Raw genomic sequence first — 25,503 nt, forward strand, 5'->3', positions numbered from 1 at the left:
AAGGACATTCTTTTAACAGGAACTTGATTTAAAATTGAAAGCAGTACCTCTCATTTTGATTATTCACTTTAGAAATATTTGAAAGCTACAGTAAGATTTATTTTACTTTTAGTTAACCTCAGAGAACTGTTTTGTTTTTTTTTTTTTTTTTATGTCAGACTATAGATGTTAATACCAGGCTGTCTTTCTTTCTTTCTTTCTTTTGAACTATGGGCAAAATTACTTGTATCCTTCCTCAAAGGCAATTTAGTGAGAAAGTGCCCATCTCTCAGATTTAAAAGGCCAGCAGAAAATGCTGTCAATTGGATGTTTCATTCCCTGGGATCAGTTGCATAAATAGCCATCAACATGACCTAGACTTCTATGTGCCTTTCTGAATAATGTTACTGTGTTAACATAGTTTTTAAAGGAAGCTGCTTCTGGATCTTCTTTATAAGCTACAGTGTAAAACAATCCTGCCCTGTATGTTTAATACATTTTTCAACCGTACTAATTTTAAAACAAAGTGGGACTTGTGCTGTTTGTTGTTATATGTTACATCTAAGAGGTCTGCGCTTCATGTCACATCATATGCTTTATTACGCTGGGATTTGTCTAATTCCAAAGAGATAGAAAGCAGTGATTTGGCAGGAGAAGCTTGTGTGAGCAATAGCTGAAAGTCACAAAAGCCCCTGAATTAGAAAAAGGTGATTCTCTTACAATTTATACGGGCAAAAAAGGATTTATTTTGCGTCGGCGTTAGCAGGCTGTCCAATCCAGACCAGAAGTGGAAGCCCTGGCTGTAAACTCGCAAAAGCAGAAACCACTCAGTGTTATGGCCCAATATGGATGTCAGAACTTTGTAGCATGTGTGGGAAAATGGCTGCAGTCCAACGTCTGGAATCATTTATCTTCTAGTGGAGTCCAGAAGACAACTGCTTTATGCCTTTTACAGAAATCCTTGCTGATTGATTTCATTTACATAGAGCAAGCCCAGTGACTGATGGTGGGGCGGCTACAAGTGGGGAGAAATATTGATCTATTTCTGCTTTTCCTGACATCCTGGTCTCATTAGTGTTCCTGGCACCTCTGAATGAGATTGTGCCTTGACCAGTAACCATATGGTTTCTACAGGGCCCTTTCCACATGTTTCATAATAAATGCCACACTGATGTCTTTTCTTACTGGGAGAGTCAGAAACTGAAAGTTGAACATTTAATCTTACTGTCTTTTTGGAAGCTTAGCCTCTTTGCTGTAGCCTAGATTTGAAGATTGAGAGGAAGAAAGTTAACAGGAGCGAGAGCTCTCTATAGACTCACTGCAACTTACACAGTCTTTAGAGATGTGTGTGAGATAGTTTTTCTAAAATCCTGGAACATACTCTTCGTGGTATATAGTCTCGGATCTGTATCTGAATGTACCCCTAGAGGGTATCAGATACGCCAGCGAGTATATTCTGCGTGAACTAAACTCACGTGTGCTGATATATGCTGACATGTGACAGGGTAGCCTCAGGACCTGTTTTTTCTAATGTGTGAAAGAATATTTGCCAATTTCCAACAGGACCGGTGTCAGACCTGATGAAGACATTTAGAATTTATTGAAAGGACCAAGGTAACAATCAGAAGTCTTGGATTTCAGCCACTACCCTTGTGCTGCCTAACTTGGTCACCTTGAGGAAGATAGCTAACCTTTTAATAAATCTGTTTCACTGCTTAAAGATACTGTGAATAATCCTAGTCATCTCTGACTCCCAGAGACATTTCAAATGTCAGCAAGATATTTATAATGTGTCTTGTGCTTTTGGTTTTTTATTATATATGCCATTTAGGAAGTTGCCTCTGTTGCCTTAGACTGAAAAAGCAGAAAAACTTTGGGTCACTAAAAACAAAATTCTATAATTTCATACAGTAGTACTTTTGTTTGCAGTAGCTTACTCTTGAAGGTACTTGCAGCAATCTTTTCTTCTTTATGTGGAATCTCCCTTTGATTTTTCTCATCACAATTCCTGGCATTGTGAAATACCAGGTATTTCTTCAAACAAGTTAAAGTTGTAGAAGTTGGGTTAAAATTAGTGCAATACTTTTTTGATCCACTATTCTTAAATATATATATAATTTTTTAAATTCCTTATGTAAGGAAATGGATGATAGTGTAAAATAAATTACCCGATATTTTCTAACATTTTATATATACATATATAACATATTTAAATAAATACATGCTCATCTTCATATAAGAGATATATATGTGAATACACACATACATATAGAAAGAGAGGGAGAGAGGAGAGAATCTTTCCAAAATATTCCAATAAAAGCAATAGTATATAAAATATGGAAAGTGAAAGATAGGAGCCGTTAGTGGGTTTTCATTAAACCGTTTTCATTTTAAGTGATAAACGTGATAGCAGCTTAGAATAGTGCAAATGACATAGTCAGAGGTCAGACCTGCCAATCCCAGCTGTTAATATCACCACGCGCTAAACAAAACCATCCTCGTGGGCGCCATTCACTGAGGTGTTGAAGCACAGCTGCCCTGTACGCCACCCACTCAACTGTGTGACCCTGAGCAAGTCACTTAAGCCCTCCGACTTCTGCAATATGAGAATGAGAATGTACACACCATCACCTAAGGTGGTTGTGGGGGTCAAATGACATATTATACGTGAAAATGCTGTGACTTTAAAGTCACTTGGTTGCTTCCTGGAATATACCTTTCCTCCCTTTCTTAACAAATCCTGCTCATCATTCAGAGGCTTCTCTTGACCCTCTTCTGATCTCCTCCCTCTTTTGAACCCCTAGAGCCCTTCATGGGAAGAACTAACCAGTTTCCACCAAACTTCCTCTACTACTTTCTATCATTCTCTTCATCCTCCAAGGCTGCCTCAACATTACCAACCTTGCAGCCTTCCCTAATACGCTCCCTCCTTCATCCATGGCTCCCAGAGTATAAACTTCTCCTGAAGTTCTTACCTTCTTCTACTTTATTCTTTTTTTACATATGGCTCTCCTTTTGTAGGCTCCTCAGAGACAGGGAAGGCACCAAGTTTCTTTGATTTTTCTGGTGCTTTCCATAGTTTTTCATAACGGGCTGGTATTCAAGGGGTGTCTGTGGATGAATGAACATCAGTCTTTCCCCGTCTTTCTGAAAATGTTACCTAGTTTGTGATACACTATCATCACACACCTTTTGGGACAGAATCTGGGTACCCATTTGTGTGTCTGGAATAATTTGACCATCATAGTATAATAGCATATAGATTGTTTTAGGCTGGAAAATCCTTACATGTAATCACCAGTAGACAAATCATTCACCTACTAGTACTATTTGAGTCCTACTAATCACACATAGCTAACTAAAAATTAGAAATATCAATTAGCTGTCTCTATTTGGAGAGAGCCTTGATACCTGTGGCTAGATAAGTTTTTTTAAATGTATATACAACCATCTTTTTGAAAAGCAGCTTGACTGCATTTATCAAGACCCTCTCATCCAGTAAATCCCCCTTCTAGGAAATTATCCTAAGGAAGTGGTTTAAAAAAAAAAGTAGACAAAAGCTTTCTGAACAAAGATGATTAACATGATGTTATTCATAAATAATACTAAAAATGGAAAATAAGTTGACACTAGCATTATTTTAATAATCAGAATGAAGCTATAATAATCCAAAGTTTGCCTGATCAATTATATGTAATAGTACTGACCTCAGTGCCGCCTTTTCTAGCTGTTTTGCATAGAACCAAGGATATACTTGAAGCAATCAAGTTTAGCAGCTTCTTACCAGGCTGCTAATTTTACTACTCTTTCTTCTTTAAATTTAGAAAATGTCAAAAATACAGTAATCTTTGAGGGCAAAGTTTTAAACTCTCTGAGGGAACAATAAACTTAGCATCAGGAGAGGCCTAAAAGGCCTGTCTTACCCATTTTTATTAAAAACTAGACTGTCACTGAGAGAAATGGAAATTCTAACTAGTTTAACTTTTCTCTTGAACTAAGGTTAAAAACAGTTAAAAAGGGAAAATTTGAGTCTACGTGTTAAATGACTATGAAGAAAACTATGTAAATTGTGGAACCTTTTCCTAATCCCTCATCTAATCTCCTTTTACACGGAATAACTGGCAGACATCTCAGCATAATAGTTTTCTGCAAGTTATATCAGGATGAACCACGGGAAAACTGGAAATGAGCTCCTATCAAGTGAGCTGAGTCAGAAGCGTTGCTCTCTGTTCTGCAACCCCGCTGATAAATTGGTCGGGGGCCTCGCTGCTGAGACCTGCTGTCCTGCACCTACCTCTTTGCTCAGGAGGGAAGGTTTTCTTTTTGCAGTTCTTGGGATAATCCTTGAAATGCATCCCCACTAACAGAGCCCTTCCCTGAAGCTCTCGGCAGAGAGGCCGAGCAGAGGACTGCTGAGGGGCAGAGCACTTCCTCAGGGGGCCTGTCAGTAAAGGGCGGATGAGCTTGTGCCTTCTTTAAAGATGTTTCTAAATGATCCTGTTCCGTGGGCTGCCCAATAAGTAATGCAAGTCCCTGCTTCAAGGAGTTCACTGTGTAAATGGTGAAGGAATGCCAGCTTCAAAAATGAATACAAACGCAATAATACACAGACAGATCCCCACATGGGTTGCAACCAAGCCCAGGAGTAAAGTCAGTGTGTCACTTTGGGGGTGGAGGGAACAGGGGAAGTGGGGTCCTGGGGGTTTATCCTACAGGAAATCTAAGTCTTCATAATCAGGAAAGCTCCTTGAAATAGTCTCCTTCTTAGTCAAGTAGTGAAAGGGTGAGGAGAAAGGCCTTCGTGGGGCCAGCAGGTGGTTAATGCCTTGCCAGTGGCTTCCATGCACAGGAGTGAAGGTGGTGGGTTTGTAGCCTGAGCTGCGCCAAGCTGGTTGTCTGAGCCAGAAGTGAGTGAGAGGGCGAGGTGCTGGAATCCTCTGGCCCAGTGAGCCCTTGCAGGATTCCAAGGAAGGGCGTGAGTGCAGCCAGCAGACCAGAGGGGAAGGAGGTCAAGGCGGGCGTGCTCTTCCCCCAAACCTCTACGGAGGGGCCTCCCAGAGACCACAGACCGTTTACTCCGCAGTCTGCAAAGAGCCAGAAGACACCGTCTGAATTTGTTGCCCATGGGTCTAGAATTTAAACTCACTCTACTGCCTCAGCCAAAATTATGCTCTAAAAGCTTCTTGGAATTATTGATTCTCTACATTCCGCAAGAGAACAGTGATTTAGAACAATCTCCTGAGAACTAGCGTTCTTTCCACACATGCTTATTATCCTGCACGCTGGACCGTTTGTACTGGGGCTGGCCGGTGAGCCACTGTGTCCTCTGTGGGACAGGCCAGGGGAGCAGAAACCCAGCAAGCAGATGAGATATGCTTTCTTGAATTTACCATAAATTACTCCATGAAAAAAACGCTTATGTAACATAGAGAGAGGCATTCTGACTGGTGTTCCTTGGGCCTTGAAAGTACTTGAATAAAACTACAAAATGATTAAACAACAATAGGGGCGCTCAGTTTAAATGAGAGCAGTTTATTTTCAGCTGAGGATCAAACTCCAAATTAAATGATCTCTCTGTGCCAAGCATTACAGCAGAGGGAAAAAAGATATCCATAGCTTTAGAGTTTACTGTTAGAGGTTCTACTTCATGCTGGTTTAAGCTATAATTTTATTTTTCTTTTCAGTCCCCCTGACATTCACTGATTTGGTGTTGGTATATTACTTCTATAAAGGATCTAAATGCTTATCTTACTACCATTCCCTTGTCTCAAAATCCACAGCTAGTGGCATTGTGTATTTCATTTCAGCAAACCTTTATTGATCATCTACTATGTGTGAGGAACTATGAAAAGAAGACAGGCCTATAATGCCTGCTCAAGGACGTTATCGTCCCATCTTGGAGGCAGATACAGACATAATTCAAGGGATAAAGACTTTTATACTAATTAGAGGCACAGGGCAGTACACTATGGAGCACATGTTTAAATCTCATTGGACGAATGGGAAAGCTTCACAGACAGTATGACACTTGAGCATGGCCTGGAAACACCAATAGATGTTAGTTGAGGGCAAAGTAGGAAACAGACACTCAGACACAAAAGGATGTATGTCAAAAAACACAAAGTCTATAAAGTGCCATATGTGTTCAAGAATAAATGCGTTATGCCCAGCGTGAAGAGACTTTAGGTTGTATGGGGAGATAGCTGCATGGAGAAAAGAAGCTGAAAAGCGAGAGGAAAATTGGAGAGGAAGCAGTGACACCATGCAAAGGTCCACTGCGATAATCCATCCATCCACATCCACACATTCTTCCACTCAGTCATCAGATGTTAACTGGGTACCCATTGTGCATTAGGCCCAATTTTAGGCTATGGCAATACATCAGTAAGCAAAACAGGAAAACAAAGTTTCCTGCCCTCATGGAGCTTCCAGTCTAGTGGGGAAGACAGACAATGAGCAACATAAATAAACGATGTTTATTTTAGTGACAGTTGATGAAAAAGAATAAAACAGGACAAGGAGGTATAAATGTGAGCAAGAGGGATTAAATTTTGTGGAAAAGTGACTTGAGTGAAGATGTGAAGGAAGAAGAGTGAAAGAGAGTGTCTGTGGATTCTGAGGCAAAAACACGTCAAATGGAGGAAACAGTAAAGGCAGAGGGTCTGGTGCTCAAGAGTTGGCTGTCTAGTTGAGCCAGTGTTGGGCAGAAGGGGGAGGGAAGAGGGGAGCTGTTTCAACAGAAGCATCCCTCTGGGACTGGTGGGTTTGGTTAATAAGAAAGGAATCAAAGACAACTGGGGAGTAGGGTTTACACTAAATGACTCAGGTCCATGTACTTGGCGTTAAGACAGCTGTGCAGGAATGTCCCGATGACCTCATCAAAGGAAGAAATGAAATCAGCCAAGAGTGAGTAAATTGCATGTGATGAGGGCTGGGAATTGGTAATCAGTGGCAAAGTTTTAGACTAGCTGCTGAGAGGAATAGGGAAGGAACCTTCCTGGGTGTGAATGAGGAGCAGTGCTTTCAGCCTAACCGTGGCTTGTTGAGAAGACCTGTGTTAGCACTTACTGCGCGTGTAGCACTGCGCTGAGTGCTGAACAGCGCTGAATACTGAGTAACGTGTGTTCCCTGACAGAGGAAAGGGAGCATCTGCAAATATAAACAATTTGTTCCTTTATCCGATTGTAGAGAACGAGATAGTATAACGTGAAACACCTCACAACAAGCCCACTTGGGATACAAACAAATTTTATTGGGCTGAATTTTAAGAGGTCCGTATATATTTTTTTAATTTTCTCTCCCCTTCTCTATAGAGTTTATTCAATTAGAATCAAATAGCTGTATTCTTCAATAATTTTGGCCCTGCCTAAATCTGTCTATAGGACTGAATTTGCAACCAATGTGCTCTGAGATGTGTCTCTTGGGATATGGGTGTGCTCTGAATGGGTTATAGGTCTGCTGCAGGGACTAATCCCCTCAGCCCTTGGACTGGCTGAGCAGGGCCTGGCATAGCCAGAGGCCCTTTGGATAACCCTGGGCCTCCAGCAGCCTTGCAGTTTATCCCATTGTGCAGGGCAAATACAGTGTGGGCCATGGTTGGGAAGCGTACAATCCGAGACGGCCCTATAGTATGCCCGCTCTGTTCTCCTGTTCCCCAGCACAGTGGCTCCACACTCTTTTGAAGGTACATGCCTATCAATAACAAGATTTTGAGCAGCGGTTCCAATATATCTATCTACCTATCTGTATTTTATAAGTTATATACATGTTCCACTGTCACTGTCTCAAGTCATCAAGGCCAAGGTTCATCAGCAACTCCATACTTCTTTATTTCAAATAATCTTCCAGACGATGTTAGTTACTCCAGCTGACTTCTTGTCTGGTCTGAGTATGTTTCCATTGCGCTTACCTTGTAGGTGTGATTGTTACAGTGCCGGTATTGCAGGTAGGGAAATTTCAGCTTTGTCACTTTCTTGTTGACTGCTTATGCTGGTAATTAATTTTATCTTCTCTCCCTGATTTCTCTGCAGGAATCTTTTTAAGTTGCTTCTCCATTTTGTGAGGGTTGGTTTGGTTCAAAGTAAGCAATGTATTCCTTATACTTTCTCAGCTGGGTACATGTGTATTGCAGTACATCAGGATACATGGTGCTACTGACAGTGAGCACGTGCATATGACTGTTACCATGCCAGCCCCCTACACCATCCAAGTCCCACCCACCCTCTAGAAGCCACCAGCAGGCTTGCAGCTTAAGTAAGGGTACCTTGTATCAAATCCCGATATTGAATCCTGGCATAGCAATTTATTTCTTAAAATATCTAAAAATACTTAAATGAAACTGTGTTAAAATAAGCACAAACAGAAATTTCTAATATATTCATCTGTGTGCTATTTTGGAGACCATTTCCCTTGTGTCCTGTAAATATTCATTGCCTCTCTCCTTAACCTAATGATACAAGCTATGAGTTATGATGTGCTTCTCATCTGCCAACCACAGTGTAGATATCATCTCATTTCATCCGCACAGCCATCCTTTGAGGCAGGATTGTTATCTGCATTTTATAGATGAGAAAACTGAGGTTCAAAGAGATTCATTCATGTGTCTAAGGTGGCATTGCTTGTAAGAAAGGGACAGATGTGAAACGTAAGATCGTTCCAATCTTAATTACTGTCTTCCTTCTCTTAGGGTCTAGGGTATTAATTTCCAGTCTTGTGTCTAAAGAACTTAGTTCTAAAAAATAATGAATTTTGAGTTCTCAAGACACTCTTTGGGATAATATTGTCATAGGTGCTATATGTCAGTTTCCCACCTTAAATTGTAGCACCATCTTGCCTGCTTTGTATCCATGCCACAAATCTAGTTGCTATGGCATCCTTCCTATTAGGAAAATATTTGTCAGCTCCAGGTGGCTGAGACATAGGCAGGCTTACTAAGTAAGAACGATGATTCGGCGAATTAAGGGGTAGCAGCTGAGAGAAACACAAAGTCTGCAGGGCCTGGAGTGGCGGAGGCCAGGGGTTTCACGTTGTGTTTCCGCCGCTGCAGAGCTTCAGGTTCCGGCAGCTGGGGTTAGGGGAGGAGGGGGGGAGGAGGCTAAGGCTGCAGGGACGGAACTGGAGGCTGCAGAAACAGCATCCTTCCCGGGGGTTCATATGTTGCATTGGAGTAAATGGATGTGTTGTCCCAGGAAAATTCAGTTGCTACATCCAAAGTCGGGGCAGGATTAGGCGTTTTCACTGTCGGCCATTGATTTAAATCATCTCCTTGGTCTCCTTGAACATGATTACATCCAGATAATGCTCTCTTCCAGTAAGAAGGGAAGAACAAAGGGAAATAAATAAAACACAGTTTGCTCAAATCCCATGAAAGTTCTTGCACAAGAAGTGAAGCATGGGAAAATACGAGTTCTTTTATAAAAACAAGGTTTTCCTTGAAGTCACTACAAGACTGCAGTTCACATAACATATTGGTATGTGCATATGTTTATACAGGAGGGGGCTGTGTCACCAGAGAAATGTGAGTCAAAGTCTGTACGGTAGCTGTGGTCATTTTTTTAATGACTAACAGCATATATCGTCTCCTTTTAAAAAAGCAGTTTATCGTTTATTTCTCATTTTAAAAAATCCATTTTTACTTTCTCCAAAGAAGCCCATATCTGGGTATTTTTCCTTCTATCTTAATTATTCATTATTTTGAATTTGTGCTATATTCTGCCTCAAACTAACAAAGCATTATAGGTTTGAAAAGTTTTCTATTAACAAACATACAAGTTATGTCTAATTTGTATTAAAGCAATTTCATCCTATGTTAAATACTTTAATTTTAATACTTTAAAGTGATGTTTAAGCACTTTCAAACATAAAACAAATGCTGATTAACCTATTTTATATTCTCTTACCATAAAAGAATCTACATTTCCAAAATACATAAATCAGGATTGGCTTTTTTTGTGTCAAGATTCAGTCAAAACACTTCTTTACGGTGAAAAGGTTAACGTCCTTAGTAAACTGGATTTCATAGCAGAATATTTCCAAATGAAATATTAGCTAGCTCTCCATATTTAAATTAAGATTTATTTACAAAAACTCATTTAACACACAATTTTAAAGTAATGCTTAACATTTTTAACAATCTTAACTGTTTTTAAAAGTAAAGTATATTTATAGTTCAAAAATCATCAAATTTTTATTTATTTATTTATTTATCAGGTTATTAGGCATGGGCTGTGTTTATTGCCCATTCCTGTGGCTTTTCTGCTGAGTTGAATCAACTGAATATAAGTCCAGATTGAGGGATAAGGGGCCAGGAGAAGCATGTTTCTGTGTTCTTGCTTCTACCTAGGAAGAATTCTTTCTTTCTTCTTCCCTATATAAGTAAAAATAAGCTCTAACAGTCCTTGAGATCTCAGGGATAATTCTGGACTAGTTACTAATTGGAAAGAACAACAACATGAAACCTCGGCTTTAAAGGAACATTTTTGCTTCAGTCCTGAGAGGGAGAAAGCATAACCCTATCTCACTTAGTTATCAGCGCCATTAAAAACTCTGACTGGCTTGATAATCACCATGGAGCCGCAGAGTACTTAGCTGGTAGGTAGCTAAATTTAATTAATAGTACAGATTGTCAGATAAACCTCATTTGTTTTAGGGCTCTGTGTACTTTCTCTCCCCTGCCTCCCTAGTTAGGGTCCTCTTTTTTGTTTCCTTGTTTGCCCTCTGCAAGCTCTTGCACCGCAAGAACTCTGCAGCAGGACCGCTTTGAGCAGCATGGCATCGCAGAAAGGAGGCAGGATTCTGGCTCAGAGGGATCTGAGTTCGAATCCCGACACCGTCATTGGCGCTATGCACACTTTCCTACTGCTCATCCCAAAAGTGGTTATGGTTTTTTCTATCTTAGAGAGTCAGCAGGTCCAGATCATACCTGAGAAACTGCTTCTCTGCTTTCTCTGGGCTTATGTCCTATAACTACACCATTATGATGCCCTCATTGTTTCTGCTCCTCTGACAGGAACCCTAGTATGTCCACCTAGAACTTTCTGCAGGGAGTCAAGACCTTTAGAAAAATACTGTGTGATAATTCAGCTTTTCTCCTCCTTGTAATCACTGACAACCCTCATTTTTATCAATATAAGTGCTGCCATGTAGGTGCCCTTTGTTTCTGTTCCTTGGATTCTCAGTGCAGTGGTGACATATGTGTTTAATGGCTGATTAAAGTATGAATAAATATATGTGAGCAAATTTTTTCTTTCCTTTGGTTGCTTAATTATTTATAATTTATATTCTATCTTCTTTTTTTTCAAAAGGATTTAGAAGAGCTCTGCTGTCTGTATTACTTACTCCCATTTAGTTATGAATAAGGACTAGAATTGGAGTGGAAGCCATTGGTTTGCCTGATAGCATCCCCATGGTGTGGCCTTGGCACCTTATTTAGCCTCTTGAAGCATTAGTTTCTTCCTGTATTAGATGGGGATGATCCTACCATTTTAGAGGTTATTGTGAGGATTAAATGAGCCGTCGCATATGAGAGCATAAAGCATTCAGCATCAGTGCCCGGCACACAATATCAACAGTAACAATGCAGACACCTTCTAGCAGAATATTTGAGCGGCATGAGAGAGAATTTAAACAAGAATCGGATGCTGTGGGCCCTATAAACCTTACTCATACAATTTATATCAGGGAGAACATTCGTGAATATGCATTTTAAAAACTGCAATATTCTAGGGACAATATTTATTTCAAAGAAAACAAATTCCAGTAACAAGTGTGCATGATCATGATAAACAAATTAAGGAATAATAGAAGCAAAGTTACTAATATACAGTTAGCCTCTAAGTAGCTTATTCCCCATTTAGCAAATACTCCAATTATAGCAAATGTTTATCTCCAGTCAAACTAAAAGATGCCGGAAGTCTTCACGGGCTCGAGATTTTTTTTTCTCTTTGGTCTTTCCAATAATAACTATTTAGTAAGTTGCCAAAACAAGTTTTACCACTGTGTGCCTGACATGGTGTCAGATGCTGTGTGAACTGCTGAAAAATGGAGCGACTCCAATTCACAGATTCCTGTAACTCCATTTCAGAGAAAGCAGTTCAAGGCATAGGCACCAAGGGCCAGATGGCCTGGCTGATTTGCAGGCTGAGTGCAGTATGAGGTCATTTACCCAGACACTTTAATGACTATCTTATAATAACTGAGTGCCTTAAAAAAATGCACTTTTATTCATCTCCCTACAGTCAGTATCCTGTCTGTCTTCTTGTCTTTATTAGAATTGGATAACAAAACAAAGAAAGAGCAGAAATGCTACATTTAAGAATAAAATTGAAAAAGAGGAACCAGTTGGGGTTGATGTCCGGGACAAAGACCCAGAGCTGAGGCTGTGGTTTCCCAGGGTGCTTTGCTTGCTGGGTCAGAGACCACAGTATGAAATCACATAAACAGTCTGGATTCAAGCGCGTCAGCAGTGCTTTCCTAGCAACAAAGTGTTAGACCAACCTTACCTCTCCTACGACGGTGCTACAGGTTTCCTTGGATTGTTAGCCTGGGTGTGGCTATGGTCTGCAATCATGTAGCCAGAACATAGGTCCAGTCTATCTTCTCTGGAGTCCTCTCACATTGTTCTGAAGAGGCACTGGCCTCACTGATGTCTGATATTGTCAGCATAACATTTCACCTTACAAATCAGCATTTTAGAGTACTCAAAGAGACCTCATCTTACTGGCGATAAGACTGGATCGGAGAGATTAGTGTTGTGCCCACAGTCACACAGCCAGCTGTCTCCTTGATCATTTTATTTGGCATCTCTTACCTCTCCTTTGGGGCAAAAACTTGTTCCATAAAAGTCTTTGATTCCTACAGGCTCTCTTTTTTTTCCCCTAATTTCCTGAATATATATATTTCCCTCCCCCCTAAAAAAAATTAAAAGGACAATTTTATAAACCTCTTGGTAACAACAATAGCTAAACTATGACTAAGCAAATTAAAACAAGTAAATAAATTCAAGGCCTTCTGAAATTACTTAGCTTCACAGCTAGTAATCCATGGTAGGCCAATCGTCAATGCTTCCCAAAGAAAAATACACTTAAAAAGTTAAAAATCATGTATATAGTTTTTTCTTTAACATGGCTTCAGTCTAGTAACTATTTTTATGTCATAACTTATTAAAATAAATATACTTTGTAAATTGTTTACAAAATTCCAAAGCCTTTTTTGGAAACTTGAGTATAATAATGCATTGGAATAACAGTGGGTTTTGTTTGTTTCTTTCTTTCTTTGTTCTGAATGCTTGGATTTTTTAAAAGAATATGTTACTTATATTGGCACATTGAGAGATGTCTGCAGTATTCCAACTGTATCCTCTATTTTTGGTCTATCATGGGGGTGGTGCTAAGAGCCACAGGCTTAAAAATATTTGGGGTTTTGTTTTTGGGCCTATCTCAGTACTTCTTTAAAATATTTGTTAAATAAAACGAGTTCAGGGCAAAATGAAGCCCAAACAGGCATTCATTAGCTACAGTGAACTTTAGCCAAATATTTACTCGTGGGTGATCACGGGGTACCTAGCACAGTGAGAAGCTTGTTTTATCCCGGAGAGGGGTGGAAAGCTAAATTTTAAAATAACATAAATTTAGAGTTAGATTTGGCATCATCATTTTTGCAGTAGTGTTTAAAGTGATTTACAGTGGGCGGAAGTTGAAAGAAAGGTGAGCCTTAAAGTGGTCATTTTAGTCAATGACTGTCACTGAACTGCTAGAAATCCAGAATACCCTGGACAGGACAAAGGGTGCAGAGAACCATTTTGTAGATGGGAGAGGAATGGAGCCAAGCAAAAAAACTGTACTCAGATAAAATTGAGAAATTGTCAAAATTTCTGACTTGAGCAATTGCTAAGAACTGGACACCATCCATAATAAGGGCACCAATATATATAAACAGGAAAGAAGAACAATAGGTTCTTTCTTTGTCAGAAGGTCACTCGTACACAGTAGCCAGGTAATCAAATACCAGCGTCCTGGATACCAGTGCTAGACTGACCATCCGCGTGCCAGCCAGAGGACTGCATTTGTTTAGGTAATTAGGAAAGATAGCTTATTGCTGGAGTTCCTTCCTTTTTTCCTTCTTCTCTCCTTTCCTTCCTCCCTCCCTCTCTTGCCTCTTTTTTAATAACTAAAAATCTGTTATATCTAACCATTAAATACTAGTGTTAAAAGATAAAGCCACTTTGGAGATTCCAACCACATTTTAAATGTACCTGCTATCACCTCTTGCAAATAAACTAAAGGTGTTCTTAAAATCTTGATTTGTAAGACTTTCTTATGATTTTATGAGGCACCAAGTTATTCCTGGTGTTAATTTTTAAACAATAAAAAGAAAGGAAACGAAACATTATTGAATGACTGAAGAGAAACATAAAAACAAGGCGTGGAATCATTGGCATACCCCTGGCAGTCCCTAAGCATCAGTCCCAGTATCTGGTCACCATTATTTAAAAAGGAAACACCAAGTGTTGTCTTAGTATTTCATAGTCAAACCTAGAAAGCAAGCTTAGCCTGAAAAGAAATATAAATATATAAGGGATCTGTGGGGTCTGTTACTAAGTCAAAGTATCTTACCATGTATCACTTTCATGGACTCAAGAGCTAGTCTGATGGGGGCAAGAAGTTTCTTTATGGAGAGAACATGGAGCCAGGAAACCTGCCCACAGGCAGTGTCCCCTCATTAAAGTCTGGATAACCCTGAACTGTTTTTTAAATGCATTTGATTCTGTAAAACTGATGAGCAGTGAAATAAACCTGTTCAATCAACTGAGATCTAATTTACGTTCAGGGATGGAGGGGTAGGTTGGGCAGAAGGGACTCAATGGAAACCTTTTTGAAAGAAACTATTTCACAATCTTTCTTAGTGTGTGGTGCATATTGAAAGTTGGATGCTTTCCATGAAAACAAAAATAGACATAAAAGACAAAAGAGTTTTTGAGTAATATTTAGAGTGACATTGATTATGTGTGTGTAGGAGCAAAGCATCCCCAGAAATTTTTCCTCAGAATTAACTTTCTGTGTGCATTTTGATTCTTTATGTACATATGCATATGTCTCATTTAGCGTCCATTGTTCCATAAACACTGGCCAGATACCTACTCTTTTTCAGGCATAAAGGGATACTCTTTTCCAATCATGGGGGATTCAATGTCAAATAAGACAGAGGTCCCTGTCCTCAAAGTGTCACAATCTCAACCAGCTAAAAGTTTCTTCCCTGCCCACGTTGAGGATAAGACATTTCTCCAGACATAGATCAATGGAGGCTCTCCGGACTCAACATGAAGCTCTTGGGCACTGGCACATCTCCTGGTGGGTGGAGAAGGGCGGCGTGGTAGATCACACGGCAGATTTACCCACAGGCCTCTGCACAGAACTCCTTCACAGGCCTCCCTACAAGGGAGGCTGGCAGTCATAGTCCACCCATGTGTTTGTTTTCCTCTCTGCCACAGTATTATTTTTAAATTCTTAATTTAAAAATATTTACCATAGTAGAACTTTCCCTTGGTGAAAAACTGACCTAGAAAGCTAAGACTCATGTCCAACTTATTAATATTAATGACAAATAAGATGCCCATCCCACCACTTATTTTTAAGTAGGTCTCAGATTTTCCCCATCAGACTTTTCATGTATGTAAGATTGATGGATTTGCTTTTTATGTCTTTTTATCCTCCATCCTTTCTGAAGTTGCAAATAGGCAGTGGAAAGGTGAAGAGGTGAATCAGGATCCTGGAGGGAAATCTAGTGGTAAATAATGCTCACCTCAGCTCATTACCGTGATGGCGATAATTATCTGCTAAAAACTCAAGAATCGGCAGTGCTCGGCAGCTCACTCTCTAATACAGACGGAGGCGGGAGAGGGACTCCTCTGCCCTCTGCCTGCCTTCCAGGCATCCCTCCCTCTCCCAGTCCTCCTCATGACCCCCCCCCCCCCCCCAGTCTGAGGCCGTCACAGGAGGGGAAGTTCAGCCCCAAGTTTAAAGGACAGGAAGTGACTCACGCTGCCCCCAGGGGTCAGGTGAGTGGGTAGTGAGGGAAGGCTGGGAAAGAGAGTTCCAGATTCAAAAAGCAGCACAGATGGGAGAGTGGCCAGGGCTGGAATTTCAGAAATGACAGTGACATCAGCATTAGGGACACTCCCCCGCTTTCCCAGACCAGCATCTCAAAGCACGGCTGTGAACTGTTTCCCATCTATTTTCACAGCATGGTTGACAACAAGGAGGTATCTATGAAACCTAAAAAGAATGGTTGTAAATCCTTGGAGCAGAATTTCACAGGAGGTTTCTGGCAGAATTTATTGGCAATTTAGTGCTGTCTAGGTTTTTGCTAACAGACACCATTATGCCAAAGGGAATTTTAAAACCTAGAATTCGGTAGACCTAAGAGGTGTGGATTTGCTTTTGTTTTTTCCTGACTTGGGGTTATTAACTTCCAGTACTCTAAATTTGCTGCTACCATTATTGTGTTATGAAGTAAGTGGCACTACGGAGTATGTAACTAACAACATACTGTTTAGACTCTAAATAGAAACCACAGTTGATGGAGAAGAGAGGTGTAAAATTTTAAGTGGTTATGAACATGGTCCATTAGTACCAACATGATGCACGAGGGCACTTTTTGTACCAAGGGGAGGGTTAGGACCTCATCTGAGTGGAACGTGCTCCACTTTATGTTTTGTTCTATTTAGGGGTTTGATTCATGAGAAAGCGTGTGGTTCTTTCTGTCCCAAACGAAACCCTTTCTCCCTGTGACTGTGTTTCCAGGCTGTGATGCAAATCCATGGTGTTCCTGTTTCAGTGTGAGTGAAAACAACAAGGAAAGGAAGTGTGGAGGTTTGGAATCTTTGCTGATGCTTCACAGGTCACTGGGGAGCAGTGAGGTTCTTCCCCACCGTCAGTGGCTGGAAGCATGAGAGAGGACTATCATTTACTTCTTGCTCTAAGTTTCTTTGAGCTTGTGTGCTAGAAGCTTCCTCAGTTCACCGCACAGACATTAATCAAGCCGCTTTGAGGTGCTGGGCATTGTGCTGGCACAGGATATGCAAAGACCATGCCTGTGAAGGGAAACAGCAAAGCAGAATAAACCGAACATCCCAGTGCCAGTGCCGGGGTAAGTGCTGGGCCAGGGGTACACAGAGTGTGCCCAGGAGAGACGGGGAGAACCCTCCTCAGGAGAACCCTGAGAGGCAGGGAGCAGTGGTCAGGACAGACTTCACAGGGAAGGTTACACTAGAGCTGAGAAAGAAATAGAGGGGGAAGGAAGATTAAGAATGAGTTGGTCAGATCAAGAGGGAGCAAGTCATTCTAGACTTAGGAAAAGTACTGAAAGGGAGCAGAGGATGGGGGTGGCTGGAGGGGGCAGTTTTCGGGAGCTGTGAGTTATTCAGTACCTCCTGGGCCAGGCCATGTGCCCAGCTGAGGTTTGGGACACGCCGGGGACCCACGCTGAGCTGGAGAGTTGTACGCTGTCCTCTGAAGTTCGCATTTTACTTTGGAAGGATCTGAGAGCCCTGAAGGATTTTAAGCAGCAGAGTGAGTGATCAAATTTGGGTTCTCTGTCTGAAGTTATCTTTGAAGGGGGCTGGTTACATTCCCGAATAAAATGCCCAAATTGCCTTCAGAATGTCACAGCTCCTGCTATTTTGTAGAAATGTATTTAAGAAGGTCTGTGTTTTCAAGCCAGCATTCTGTGTTGCTGAGCAGATTCTGCCTCTGTCTTGTGGTCTTAAGCTTAACCAGTAGTCAGCTGTCCATTGCCTTCTGTGTCTCAGTTTATTCTAGTCGAACTTCCGGGTCCAGCAATGTCATCCTGTCTCGAGTGGAGTTGGAATTTTCTTGAGCCTCACATTTTCTAGTGTTTAGGGAAGCTGCTATTAAAATATAATGATAAATCACCTCTCTGAAAGTGAAAATTCTTTTTAAAATTTACATCTGAGCCCCTTCAGCCCCGCAGAATGTCCCGGAGTATAAAAGCTACAGGACGGTACGTCTTGGAGCACTGGTTTTCTTAAAATTTGAGGAAAAGCTTTGTGTAGTAAAATAAGTGTGAGCATGTTCTACTTGTCCTCTATAAAGGTGGAAATGTCAAATAAATTCATAGAGGACACCTGTTTATTTTCTTCTGCCATTTGAGTATGTCAGTGGGAAATATAAAAGGTACTCATTTCAGTCGATAATAATAGCTCCAGTTTTTAAGTGCCTGCTTTTTGTCAATGTACGTAATTTATTTTGTTCAACAAATGTAAACACAGAGTCAAGTCCAAAGCCCTGTGCCAGGAACCAGGATTACAGCAGTAAACAAAATGCCCTTCCTTGGCCTGGAGTTTCTCTCACATTCTTACAGCTGCTCTGAAGAGTATATGTAACATGGCGCACATTTTCTGGATGAGGATACTGAGACTTTGAGGTTTGATACTTGAGTTTTGCTCAGGGACCCCTCCAGTCAGCCCATCCTCCACTCTGCCTTCCACTGCTACACTCAGGGGGGCTCAGATCTCAGCTTGCTGTCTTCTTTCCCTTATCTGTTCCTGCCTTTACTTTATCTACTGGAGATATTCATTCCTTTCCCCCAGGCTGCTTTCTGGTCTTTAGAAATGAACAAGGGCCATCAATCATCATCATCATCAATCATCAACTGGCCCATATACAAGCTACTTTTATATTAGTTACTAACAGTGGCCGTAACAGCCACAACCACCACAAACCTATACTGAGCCCCTACTGTTTACAAATTCTCTGTGCTCAGACTTTAAGTTAACAGAGAGATGGAATTCATGATTACATATAACAGGTCAAATCATTCAAGATGGCCAGAGATCATGGAGTGGTAGAGACCGTAAGCAGAAAGTTTAGGGAAGGCTTCTTGGAGGAGATGTCCAACAATCTACATCTTCAAGGAAGGAGATGCTTTAACTAAGCAGAGTAATTTACTCACAGGAAGGTCTTCTCGGCAGACTTAACTAAATCTAGCGTCCAAATAAGGTCACTCCAGTACATCACACATTTTCCCTCTGCTCCTAAGAACCAAAATAGTCATAGCTGCGTGTAGTTATGTTTCAAGAGGAGGGATTTCTCTACTCAAGTGTGGTTACATTTCAGGAGAGGCATTACTCTACTCTAATTGAAGGCATAACCTCTTCCCCCGGGTGCCGTCGTGGACTGACTGGATGATTCCTTTGGAGGTACGAGTGGGGCAGCCTCAGGGAGCTGGGTTTCCACCGGGGCATATCCAGGGAGATTTGGGTGGTCCAGACTGAATGAGGCCCCAGTCTGCTCCTGAGGGGACATAAGCCTTTTTGCTCATCACCAGAAACACCCTCCTTCTCCCAGAGTAGTCCAGATTGGGAATGACTCTGGACCAAATCTGACTTCGCAACCCTATTCCAAATCCATCTGGAAAGCCTCTAAGTTGCATGAGATTTCATGTCTTTGATTTGTTATTGATTAAGACTGGGGCTGGCACTCAGTTCATCCTCAGGCCCAGCAGCAGTACCGGCAGAGTTCTCAATGGAGTGGAACAGAAAGCTATGACAACCCAGCAGGTGCCTCTCAGCCTCTTTCAATCAAATAATAAAGGAGAAAAAAGCAAGAGAGGTTTTCCAGGGGCCAGAGTTACCTTCGCCAAAGACCTTTGACCAGCAGTATCTGGAGGTCCTTTGCTGGGAAGAAACACAAGGGATAGCAGTCCATTCTGGTCTGGGATGGACACAGAGCAATGCTGGTGAAAGCGGGGTGCCCGGGGACACTTGGAACAAAGCAGAGCATCTCAGCTCCTCCACATTCAGCATATTTATTTAAGAATGCTTGCACTGAACACACACTGGGTTCCAAATGCTCTGCCAGGCACTAGAGGTGCAAAAAGTGAATCAGGCAACCTCTGCCCTTGGAAAGCTGTGGTTTAATGGGGAGACAGACTTGTAGCAAGAACACTTCAGTCTAACGTTGTAAGGACTGCACTAGATGTAGGAAAGTCCAGAGAAGGGCAAACCGACCCGGGATCCAGGAGATGATGTCCTAGCTGAATCTTGATAGAAGACAAATGAGAGTAAGTCACGAGAAAAAGAAGTAGGAGGGATGTGACAGACGAAGAAGAAACAGCACAAGCGCAAGCGTGGGATGTGAAATGGCACCCGGGGGCTGGCGACCTCCTTGCAGTTCCAGCAAGGCCCAAAGTGGAAGCAGGCGGCAGCCAGCGGAGGGAGGGCACTGCGGGCTGTGATAATGGGCTGGTACTTTGTTCTGTGGGTGACAGGGAGGCGTGAAGGAGTTTTAGGGAGAATGCATCTTAAGAGAGGTGAGGAAGGCAAGAACGAAAGCAGGGGCACCTGTTAGGAGTCTGTTGCAGAGACAGTGGAGGTGGGCAGATGGGAGATTGAGAAATACATTTCGGAGAGAAACTCAGCAGGATGGCGTTCGTTTGTGAGAACAGGGAATTCAGGAGAGGGAATGAGTCTAGGAAGACCCCCAGCTGTCAGACTCTTAGAACTAGATTCAGTCTATTTATTGATTTAACCAGATGTTTCTCATAAAACAGTGTCATCTCAGGCCGTGTTCGTTAAATTGAGGGTCATGAAGTCACCTAGGACATACAGCTAACGGGTATATCCAGCAGTTTTCAATAGAAGAGAAGAGAAGAGAACAGAAAATTCTGTTCTGTCAGGTGGCATTGCATGTGTATAAAGTGTAATTACTGTTTTGTAAAACTTTGTTTCAGTTTCTGTGTGTGTGTGTGTACGTGCTCACATCTACAGGTAGTGTATTTCTTACTAAAGATTGTAGTCAAAACATTTGAAAGGCTTATGATACTCTTTTTCTATGGTTGTGTCTGGTTATTCTCAAGTATGAATGACTGTGTCCCAATCAGTTTGTTGATCTTGAAAAGGGAGAGTGATTCCTTTGTGAGAAAACAGGAAAATCTTTTCTGGCTGTTATTCCTCCAAGACTAAATCTTGCCGTAATCTCTGGCCTTGGAATTCCCAAGGATTCCATGCAGAGGGGAGGGGAAGGGATTGGAGCCAGCAGAAATGACTCTCCCAGTCAGTGCTGGGAGCGTGTCAGATGGCCTGCCCTTCAGAAAACACAGGCAACACCGAGATCTACAAAGACACTGCTGCCCAGGGATGTCTGGGAGCATGTCTCCTAGAGGCAGAATCGCAGCTCAAAAAATAGTGTTACATAAACCTACTTTCATACAGGGTTTTACAAGTTTGCAAAGTATGTTCGCAGTACATGTTCCCATATTTATAGCAGCCCTGTGAGTTCAGAGGGACCTGAATATCTGAAAAATGTTTTAGGTGTTTATTGGCCTGTGAAAATTTAAAGCTATAAATATGTTCCTCTTAATATAGTTATTCACTCTTTCAGTCAACATTCATTTGCAAAGCTCTGGGCTAACAACTGGACATGCAAAGATGCAATCTGTTTTCCAGTCTGGTAAACAGATGTGTACCTGCAATGTGATAATTTAAGAGGATATAAAAATTCACATACTTATTTAAGGATGCTTGCCGTTTTGCCTATGACAGGGTTACAGAACCCTATACTATATACATTTGTGTGGGGAGGGTGTAGGAGTGTGTGTGTGTGTGTGACAGAGAGAGAGAAATTCTCTCTCCAAATTCCAAAAGTAAAAACTGATTGCCCGCAGGGAACAAAGCAGGAAAAAGCTGGCCCTCTTTTAAGCCTCCAAGGTGCATAAACTTTTCTTTCTTGGGCTAAACGTGAGTACCTGAGGGGCAGAATAAGTGAATCAGAGAACTTGATGAAACTAGGTCACCTTAGCAAGTAAAGCACCTGTGTAGTAACATTTGCATGCAGAGACACTCTCGGGCCTGAGCTCCTTCTAAACACTCTGGGTTCAAAGGCTTTAGTTCATACATTGGCCTAAGCAAGACAGAAGGCAGACTTCATCTTAATTTAAAATATATATATTTATATAAATATATGTTTGTGTGTATGTTAGTGTGTTAATATGTACTTACTGTTCCTTATTTTGGAAAAACAAAAGGTTCAAAGAGGACTGTTTTCTGAATTTTTTGTTCACCATTGGGTGTAACTTGAGCAGTCATGAAACATTAATTATAATCATTTTAAGATTAAGAGCAAAGTATTTCTCCACTTTTAAATGTAAATGCGTGAAGTATCTGAATGGTATCTGAACTACTTTCCCAGTTGCCTCCTCACAAAGCAGATCCCTGAATACACACCTAAGATGCTTTTAATAGTGGGAATGACCTTGACAGGAAGCTATCTGGGAGACCCGTAACCTCTTGAGGTCAGTGGCCTTGGGCTCCTCATGAAACCCTCAACTTCTCCCTGTCATTAATCCACAGCAAGCCCATGTCCCATGCTCAAGATTTACTTATTAGTTCAGGGTTTTTTTCTCATAACATGGACAAATAATCTTCTGACGGCAGTTCCCTTAGTGAAGGCTGCGTGTCTGCTACAGATGTCTTTCCCAGGGCTCTGATGTGTTTGGTATGTTTAAACTTATCTTTGCCCTTGAGATCCTCATATGTCAAGCACGTGATTGTTAATATTTTACCTATTAACTGGTAGGCACCTCGTAAACTATAATCACAAGACTGTCTTCCCCAACCTGATGTTCGTATCCTGAAAGCAGCAGCCGGTGAAAAGCCTTTACTACCGCTTTCAAATGTCACATTTCATTTATGATCCTCATTACATCTTGTTGAACAGCATTGAGTTGTACTTCCTGTGATACAGCGTTATTGAACAGAAAGAGGATATCAAAATTGTCCATAGAATGAAAAAATGAATTGGCTGTTAGATTCTCGTTGTAAGAAGAATCTGTATGTAGGGGACAGGTGGCACTTGGCCTGAGGCCCTCCCACAGGTGCAGATGAGGAGCATTAGAACCTACGCCAGGAAGGCACTGATTTCACGGGAATCCCAGCTTCAGAATCAGTCCATGGGTGAGCAGGGATTGCTGCCAGCAGACCCAGTTAGCCAACCATCTTCTGGCTCAAATCTCATCTCACCTGCTAAGCTGGTCCTGATTACCTGATCCAAAATGTCCGCTCTTGCTCTGAGCCCTGGAGGACTTTGTCCTGCCCTGGAAGGCTTTTGCTCCCTTAGGTTATGGCCATGTCTGAACACGACTTTGTCTTCCCTGCTGGGGTTAGAGACCTGCAGGGCAGGACCCTGCTGCCCACAGCCCTGCATCCTCCCACTGTGCTTAACAGCAGGCTTTTCACATTGTGGGTACCCAACAGGTATCTGTTGACTAAATCATTAAGGTGAATGCCTTGTGCAACTGAAGGCCAAATGAAGAAGAGCTGAATGGAGAGAATCCAAGACCATCAGAACCACAATCTTCTACTATGGGAAAGTAACAGTAGACACCTCCACTGTAGTAATAAAACAAACACAGGCAATAACTCATTTCAGCCTTACGACAATGCTCTGAGGTAGGCATTGTTGTTTATTCCCATTTTATAGATAAGGAAACTGAGGCACACTGAAGTTAACCTACCCAAGGACGTGAAGGTAATAAGAGTTAGTGCTTCTCACCACTTTAAGTCATGTTACCTCTGATTACCGGTTAATCTGCGTATGCCCTCAAATAAAGGAACAAATTGACAGGTTCTTTTTTAAAAAGTTAATTCATAAAACTAACTATGGGTATTCAACTAGAGCAGAAACTTGTTATCTTTAAGTTATACGTATGCCGTTAGGTAAGAGCAAAATGAAATTAGAAAGTATTTTTGAACTCCCCTTTAAAACAATAATATTAACCCTGTACAAAAATAGAACTGTTTTGTTCTAAACAGATACACTCTTGGCAAATTTGCTAGTTTTAGAAATTTGGGTCATGTTTTGCTTCTGATTATTTAAAAAAATTTAGGAGTCATGTAGACTCCAAATATTCATCTAGTTGTTAAAACAAGATGGGAGTTTTTCTTTATTTGGTCTAGTTTGTTTGTTTTGTTTTGTTTTGTTTTTTAAATGTAATCCTGAAACTGCAGCAACACTCTTTAGAAAATACCAGTTTATTACGTAAAGCTTTGAAATGTGTCTTGGAAATTATCTAAATACGTATGCAGGAGGTCAAAGACAAGCGGAACAGCTGTTACATAAAATCTCCACTTTCCAAATACCAAGGAGGAAGAGGTGGGAACATGGTCCAGGATCTAACCTCAACTTTGAATTCCTGACTTGTGTTAGTTTAAGACATCCCCGCAGCATCATTTAAACATAGTTCTGGTGTATGAATAAACTTCCACTTGGAACTTCCTTTTTGAAGTCTGCTGAGAATATAAATCAAAACCATATGAAGTGTGTCTTAATCCAGAATGTAAAATAAGATGAGAAATATCAACCCAGTAGTACTCCCTGAAATACATTTACCAGGATGCATGTTCTGGCAAAACTCTTTATTTAGAATGAAAGCCTCCAGAGAACTGGGTTTATTATTTTTAGCCTGTAATTATGGAAGCCTAAACTGATAAAGGAAGATGCTTTTTAAAGTCATGGCGATAGGAATGTTATTCAGCCAAGCAGAATGTTTGAGAAGAACATCTGTTGGCATGGAAAGAGGTTCAAAGTGCATGTCAAGTGAAAAAGAAGACTACAATTTCGTTTAAAGATTATGTAAAATAGTATACTTAGCCTCGATACATGTACACATCTTCATAATAAAAGAATGACAGATTACATATATGCCAGCAAAATGTTAATAGATCTCTAGATGGCAGAATTATGGCAACCTTTCTTTCTTTCTTCCTTCTTTCTTTCGAGTATTCTACATCTTAGGTTTAGACTTTGCTACTCTTCTGTTAGATTTAAGAGGGAATTTTAAGTTCCTTTCATCTCTTTTTCAACTCTGTTCTTAGGGGAAATAATTCCTTAATGCCTGAGTTCAGTGAGTAATTGAGTAAGCATATTAGTCAAGACCATCATGGTGACTGCGTTAATGAAAATTGTTACACGCTCACAACTGGTTAGGTAATTAAATTACGTTTATGTTTTGCAAGGTAGAGTTGCCTGGACCCCCATTTAGAGGTAGTTGTGTGTTTACAAACACAAACTTCTGCCATTTCCTACTGTGTTCTTAAAACTTGAAGAGATCCAGTTAAGATTTTGTGACAATAATGATTAAGACCCAAAGAACTCTTTAAAATAAGAAGTTATCTGCTGTACAAATCAAACTATAAACTTGCATCATGTTTTGAACTTTTTTATAGTGTATATAATTTTGTAAACCTATGTGATTGCATTCACGGTGTATTTATGGGATGCTTCGGTTGACTGTTAATACCAGTAGGGCATGTAGTAAGACCATAGTATGACCCAAATCTGTGATGCAGTACTGTGTCTGATGAGAAGGGGGGGAGTGTTCCAGCATACAAGCTGTTTCTCACTTCTTCAGTTAGGAGCTTAATCTCCCCCCACCCTGAGTCAGTTAAAGCTATTCCAAGTACCTGTGCCCTTTTAAATTGGTTTCTGTAGGGGATATATAATGTCAGTG

At 41.0% G+C, this 25,503-nt stretch overlaps 1 protein-coding gene across 8 annotated transcripts in view; it reads left to right on the top strand.

Moving 5' to 3' along the window:
* Positions 1-25,503, top strand: part of STARD13 (StAR related lipid transfer domain containing 13) — a 455,772-nt gene that overhangs the window by 362,229 nt on the left and 68,040 nt on the right. The gene's annotated exons all lie outside the window — the stretch shown is intronic.

Source organism: Camelus dromedarius, chromosome 13 (assembly GCF_036321535.1).
Source record: "Camelus dromedarius isolate mCamDro1 chromosome 13, mCamDro1.pat, whole genome shotgun sequence".
Lineage (NCBI taxonomy): Eukaryota > Metazoa > Chordata > Mammalia > Artiodactyla > Camelidae > Camelus > Camelus dromedarius.